We start from the raw sequence: 7,631 nt of genomic DNA, 5'->3' as shown, positions 1-7,631 counted from the left end.
GGAGACACGGCCTCATGCTATATCGTTTCTGTTCCATAACTTTCTTCTTCAATTCTTTGTTTTCCTCCAGTAAATGGCCATTAGCCCTCTCCAATTCCAACACTTTCTTTTTAGTCTCATTTAACTCTTCCGAGTTGAACTGCACAGTTTTGGTGTTCTGGCGATTTTGCTCTTTAATGTCTCCTAACTGCGACTCAATTCCAGATACACGTTTCCCCAACTCCAATATTGCTTCCAAAATATCGTTATTTGAAGCTTGGGGATGATCACTCTCAATGTTTGGCTTAGCCTTTTTTTCTTTTAAAGTCTTACTTGGAGTTGGCGGCATCGAGTCTGGTCCTCGTTCCCTCTTTGATTGCATTGTTACATCCATTGCACAGTAATTGTGCTCACCATCCGTTGACTTTTCTGGATTTGAAGAGGTCGGTGACTGCAGTATTGCTGGTTTAAGTATCTGTTTGAATATTCATCGTTTCAATTCGAGTGGAGTAAATTAGTTTAAATCATGAAAATCCACGGTCTTAAAGAGAGCTCTCAAAAAAGCGACGGCTTACTCCGCCGCCATCTTGGTACCCCCACTCTGGTAGCCACTGATTCACAATTGAAATATTCATTTCTCTCTCTGTTTATGTGTTTCTGCAGGTAAGATAAGTGATGTGGCATCGCAGTTTGAGTTCATAAAGTGTATAATTTAGTTATTTGTGTTAGTTTGATGACTTTGTATACATATTCGATCAATTTAGCGGTTGATGCGCGGCCGGCCGCACCCGCGCGATTGATTGCACAATCGCGACTGTGAGGCGGCTGGCGCCGCTGCGTTGGTGGGGGCCGCGCGATGCATTGACATGGGTGCTTAGTGTCCTCAGAAATATAATTGTAATCACTAGTTATTATGAAAGAGTTTACATCTGTTTATTGTAACAATTGTGTTTTGTACATCTGTCATGTTTTAGAGACAACTAAATTACTGATAAAGATCGTTTACAACAGAGCACATAGAGAGAAATAGTTACTAAAAAGCAAACAAAGAGCTTATACACCGTTTGTGTATGCTTATTGAGTATTATTTTCTGATGTCATGGAAATGTTAATGTGTTACAGACAGTATATCAATATATTCTCATTTTCTTTCAATGTATTGTGATATGATTGTTTAAAGTGAGTTTATGGACATAGAGCTTCATATATATATGAAGAAGCCACTCTGGCAGCCACTGATTCACAATTGAAAGATTAATTTCTCTCTCTGTTTATGTGCTTCTGCAGTATACAGCAATAAAACAATATATGTGCCACCAAAAGTCTCCGCCTCTTCTGTGTGTGCAACACAGACAACCCAAAAAAGTTTGATAATGTTGATGTAGACAGGAGAGGGTCTTTTTCCCAAGTGTCGGATAGGGGCTTCTATTGAGAAAACACCCCTTCTTGTGTTTTGTAATTGGTATTCTTGTACTTTATTATAACCAGAGTTTGGAAAGCACTGGAAGCCTGGAAGCACCTATTGCCTTAAGTGTGCAATATCAGTAGAAATAGATTACCTGAGAACAAAGGCTGAATGACAACTTAAAGGAATTATTGCTGTAAATTTGTTAAATATTTTTGTCTCACTTGATTTGGCCACTAGAGGGCGATGTCTTGTGACCCTGTCTTGTGACCCTGCAAAAATGTTCTGTAACAGTGATTCAATGGAGCCATTGGAAGTTGTAAATATATGTGTGGGGTTTGCTGTTTTATTTCCTGTTTTAAGTGAGTGGGCATGACCTTTAAAGGAAGCATGAACCTAAAGGGGATTTTAGCAATTTATGGAAATGGTTATGCAATTAGACAGATTTTTTTTGGAGACGTTGCCATATATATATATATATACCACAATATGATTCTGTTTGTAACATTTGGTATTCCTTACCACAATCACCTCATCTTACTTTAGAACATTCCAAAGTGAAAAAAAAAAAAAAATATATATATATATATATATATATATATATATATATATATACAGTACAGACCAATAGTTTGGAGACATTACTATTTGTAATGTTTTTGAAAGAAGTTTCTTCTGCTCATCAAACTTGCATTTATTTGATCAAAAATACAGAAAAAAATGTAATATTGTGATATATTAATACAATATAAAATAATTGTTTTAAATTTATTATAGTTTAAATTATCATTTATTTCTGTGATGCAAAGCTGAATTTTTAGGATCATTATCACATGATCTTTTAGAAATCATTCTAATATGATTATTCATCATCAAAGTCTGAAACAGTTCTGCTGCTTATTATTTTTTCAGAACATGTGATACTTTTTTTAGGATACTTTGATGAATAAAAAGTAAAAAAAAAAAAACAAAGCTATGTTTTTAAAATAGAAATATTTAGTAATAACAATATACACTACTGGTCAGTAATTTGGGGTCAGTAATTTTTTTTTTCTTTTTTTAAATAAAATCAATACTTTTATTCAGCAAGGATGTGTTAAATTGATAAAAAGAGTGATAGTAAAGAAAATATATTATTAGAATATATATAATTAGATATATATATATATATATATATATATATATATATATATATATATATATATATATATATATATATATATATATATATAAATGCAGTTCTTTTTAACCTTTTATTCGTCAAATATATTAGACAGCAGAACTGTTTCCAACACTCATAATAAATCAGAATATTAGAATGATTTCTAAATGATCATTTGATAGACTGGATGTTACATGTGACACTGAAGGCTGGAGAAATGATGCTGAAAATTAAGCTTTGCATCACAGGAATAAATTATTTTTTTAAAGTATATTCAAATAGAAAACTATTATTTTAAGTTAGGGCTGGGCGATATGGCCAAAATTTCATATCCCGATATAGCTCATTTGATATCCCGATAACGATATACATGACGATATTGCAATTTTTCTGTTAATTCAGTTTATGAATAGTCTATATAAAATTGCAATGTGGAAATGCAGTTTGAAATGATATACAAAACAAATAAAGGTAGTATGGACTAAATATTTATTTTATTTGGAACCTTTTTTTCAAGCAAGACTGTTGGTCATGTTAACACCTGCCATTAAAATATTTCAACCCGCTATTATCGACCGTGTAGATATGCTTGGCAACAGCAGAAGTGATCTCCTTCAATCTGCGGGACCTATGGCTATATGGTAGCCTGGTAATACCAGACTCTGCAACTTCACTTTGCTTCGTAGACAGTGAGTACAGAAGCGAAATGAAATTGAGCGGAAGTAGGAAGTCTGACGTAGTCAGGCTAGCTATATGGTGTGCCACGGGTAAAAGCCTGTGGAGCCATTCACATATTTCGGATTTTGCGCGCTCAAGTTCGTTATTTCCAATGTGGGCACGCGGTATGCGCGGTCATAATGGAAGCACGGTACTACGCGCCCATTTTTTCCAGGTGCGTCCGCTCCGCATCGAGTTAAAAACATTTCAGCTTTTTCATCCGTTTTAGGCGTCCATGCAACAGAAGTCGCCCCTCTTAGGTACAAGCTCCTCGGTTTGGGTTGGCTGGTCATCTTGTTGAGAATTACCCTGGACTAAACCGTGTCTACTACCGTCTTCCTCCATGTTTGTTTATGTATTGCAGCGTGCATGAGCCAGGCGGCAAGGATGTCGACCGGAAGTTGAAGTCGGCTGCGTGCTGCCATCTTGTAGCAGAACTTCACTTGCGTTAGCATTCCCATTGACTCCCATTCATTTTGGCGTCACTTTGACAGTGAATAACTTTACATCTGAGGCATTTAAAGACTCAGTTTGTCCATTATTTATTTCTAAAGAAACACGACAATGTATAAAGAGCTCCATTACCTTCTATGTTACATTATGGCCCTGTAGAAACAGTTTTTGTAAAAAATAGGCTACCGATTGTGTCATAACCACTCGTCTCTCTGTCGCATTACCATACAGACAGGAGGAGAAGCTCGCAGGCAATTAACTTAATATGGCGTACTGGCGTTACATTTTAAAATACTATACAAAATAATTAATCAGAATACTTACTCCTGCTCACTCACGCCAAAGAACTCCCCGCTCAAGCTCGCCGTCTCTGCAAGATTAACGATGGCAGTTTGCACGCACAGCTACTAGAACATGTACATCTGTCAGACAGGTTGCTGACGTCGTCAAGCTTCGTTTGAGTCTGCGCGTCAGAAACGGAAGTGCTAAAAAACGCTAAAAATGGGCTTCATTTGTTTCAATTGAGTTCCAATGGGGTCGCTGTGTCCATTTCTTTTACTGTCTATGGCATGAGCATGCCGTTGCGTGAGGTGCATCTTGACGTAAAATTCTGCCGTAAACACCTTATCGTGGCGTAAACGATAGAGCCTTATATAAAATGATAGACATTTTCTATCGTCCAGACGATATATTTCGTCATATCGCCCAGCCCTATTTTAAGTTGTAATAATATTTCACAATATTACTGTTTTTTTCTGTATTTTTGTTCAAATAAATGCAGGCTTGATGAGCAGAATAAACTTCTTTCAAAAACATTAAAAATAGTAATGTTTCCAGACTTTTGGTCTGTACTGTATATATATATATATATATATATATATATATATATATATATATATATATATATATATATATATATCCCAGTGTATTGCTCTAAAGCACTACAAAAAATTGTGGGTATGTGCTGCATCTTTCACTTTAAAAATATTCAAATGGCTGCTAATAGATCAGGGGGGTATTCCAAAAAGCAGGTTATGTGACATACCTGGGTATGTTTAAGGGTAAGTTCGTGGATAACCTCAACGTTCGGTTCCAAAAACAGAGGTAACTTTCTGGGTATGTATGTAACCATAGCAACTGACTCTCTGAAGATAACCTGCTCGAGAGCAGGTTATGTTTCAGTGTAACTTCGTTTCAGAAGGTTGGTGAGCATGGCGTGCCCTTTTGACGAGGATCCTGTGGACGTAGAAGCACAAATTATACGAGGTTTTTTCGTCGGGAGAGGGTTATAAGACTGCGTATTGATGTCTTTGCATACTTTAATGAATATTTAAAAGAGCGTTATCATTAGTTTATTTAACACGTCTTTTAAAACCGCATATCGCAAATGTGACAAACCGCGGCTCTGCGCTTAGCACAGAAAACATTCTGTGCATAGCACTTAGGTTTTTTGCGTCTGGCCATTTTTTGTACAGTGTGGGCGATTCAGAGCATGTGGGAAAGGCAACTGTGTGTAGAGCCGTTGTGTGTCTGGCACTTAAACAGTTATTACCCACGTTTGTACAGTTCCCTAGCCATAAACATCTGCTTGTTATTAAAGACGAATTCCACAGAGTGGCAGGTTTGTCCTTTGTAGTAAAATATATGACGCATATTTAATATTTAGTCATATTATTAATATCTATACATGTATTCATTATGCACACACTTCATACTTCCATAACTTTCTGTTTCAGGGTTTCCAAATGTAATTGGGTGCATTGATGGCACTCACATTCCTATTAAAGCTCCATCAATAAATGAGGGAGACTGTTAATAGGAAATCTATTCATAGTATCAATGTGCAGGTAACAACTTAATTTGTTCCCCTTCTTAAAATCATCAAAGTCATTACTTTTTCCACTAACTATAGGTAATATGTGAGGCAACCCAAATCATCACCAATGTCTAGGCAAAATGGCCAGGATCTGTGCATGATGCCAGAATTTTCCGCGAGTCATCATTATGCCAGACATTTCAGCAGGGTATGATTTGCTTTATACAATTTTAGTTTTTTCGTTTTTACTATATTTGTGTTGTACACTTCAATCATTACAGGACAGTACAATGGTTACTTGCTGGGGGACAGAGGATACCCTTGTCTGCCCTATTTAATGACACCTTACCCTGAACCTGAGCCTGGACCGCAGACACGGTTTAACCTGGCTCACAGCCGAACACGGGCCAAGGTGGAGATGACTATAGGGATCCTCAAATCTCGGTTTCAGTGTCTGCGTGGGCTCCGGGTTAGTCCAGAGAGGGCATGCAACATTATTGTGGCTTGTGTTGTGCTTTACAATATTGCCACTATAAGAGGAGAGAGCCACCCTCCTTGTATTGAGGAAGATGGCCCAGAGGAACACCTTATTTGTTTTTGAAGATGGACCTTATACAGCTCCTTTGCTGGCAACTAAGGTGGAAAAATGTAATAAATGAGATTGTTTGGTCAGACAATAAAATTCAAATATGGACACATGGACACAAATTCTTACCCTTCTTAGATTGTGTGCTGAGGCTGAAGGACCCTCATCTGTGGGCAAATCCCTAGGTATTTACTATAAAAGGACAATGACAGTTTGTTACTCTAATGCAAAAAGGGGCCATACATCATAATGGTATGCATCATACCTCAGTGGATCTACCAGCATTGTCCACTTCTGTCACAGCAGATGTGGTCTCTTCATCGTCATCATCATCTTCATCCTACAAGACAAATATTCAAGTATACATTATTTGGCAAAAAAAATAAATAAATAAATAAAACCTAAAAGTACCTGACAACAAATCACTTACAACTGTGACAGACTGTGTTCTTTCTGGAGAGTCCAATAATACAATCCGTCCATCAGTATCTATAAGAACACACAACCCGTTAAATTCTCAATATTACCAAAGAAAATAATACATCATATGCAGTTAAATAAAATAAGCCTACATAAAAAATTTATCTTGTTCAAAAGCCTTTAAGTGACAGAGATAGTAATTTATCAGGACAAAAAATGAAAACAAATCATAGAGGTAAACTTACATTTCACCCTTTTTTCACCATCACTTGTGGTGCATAGTATGTGTGATGAACTGCCCCCTGGAATGCCAGCAACCACTGGTCGCCCTTTATTAAGGGACAGAGCCAGCTCCTCAGATGGGCTGAGGGGAGGTGGTGGTGGCCCCCCGCCAGTTAGACGGGCTTCAGTCTTCTTTCTGTTAGCTGCATGACAGAATGAATATACTAAATCCTGGTGTTTTGGAACCGACATACTCATGGTATGCCTGTTTGGGGTAAATCAACCCAGAGATTATAGTTTATCAAATGGTAAATTAACCAAGCTTTCTGGAATAACCCCCTGAGATCATTTATTTTGAATATTGTGTTGTATATTTCAAATCATTATTATTATTTTTTTTTTTTTTGAGAATGTAATGGATGAGAACACTATCAGTAAAGACTCTACACCAAACACATGTGTAGAATTCTGTGTCTCCCAATCCACCCCACCCCAATGTTTTTTATTTATTTATTTTATTTATTTTTTTAAGTTAATTAGCAGTTTGCTCTATGGATATGACAAAAGGATTATTCTCACTTGCTCTGTTGTTAATAAGGACTTTCAAAGCATATTTTTACTCCAAAATCAGTTATTTTTCCAAACCCTAATCTCTCCTTCCAGATGGTCCGAGTCTGTCTCTGATATAATTGGCTATAAATCTGGTGTGAGTTACAGCCTAACACATTGCAAAGACAGGTGCAAGTTTCTATTTTCCCTTTTTTTTTTTTTTTTTTTGGAGGCCCTGTGTTTCTGTGAAAGTACTATGATAACACGTCCATAGAGAAGTGAGAACGAAAAAATCAAATGCCACATTCTCTCCCTCTCTGGA

General features: G+C 36.7%; 1 long non-coding RNA gene across 1 annotated transcript; it reads right to left on the bottom strand.

Moving 5' to 3' along the window:
• Window positions 1–6,308: 6,308 nt before the first annotated feature.
• LOC113078642 (uncharacterized) lies at window positions 6,309–6,902 on the bottom strand. Its single transcript, XR_003281582.1, has 3 exons — window positions 6,784–6,902; window positions 6,549–6,607; window positions 6,309–6,458 (listed from the first exon to the last, which is right to left on the bottom strand). It is a non-coding gene; the product is annotated as an uncharacterized LOC113078642 (long non-coding RNA).
• Window positions 6,903–7,631: the final 729 nt, after the last annotated feature.

Source organism: Carassius auratus, unplaced genomic scaffold (assembly GCF_003368295.1).
Source record: "Carassius auratus strain Wakin unplaced genomic scaffold, ASM336829v1 scaf_tig00026160, whole genome shotgun sequence".
Lineage (NCBI taxonomy): Eukaryota > Metazoa > Chordata > Actinopteri > Cypriniformes > Cyprinidae > Carassius > Carassius auratus.
Note: the sequence above shows the minus strand (reverse complement) of the source record. Positions and strands in the feature narration are given on the sequence as shown.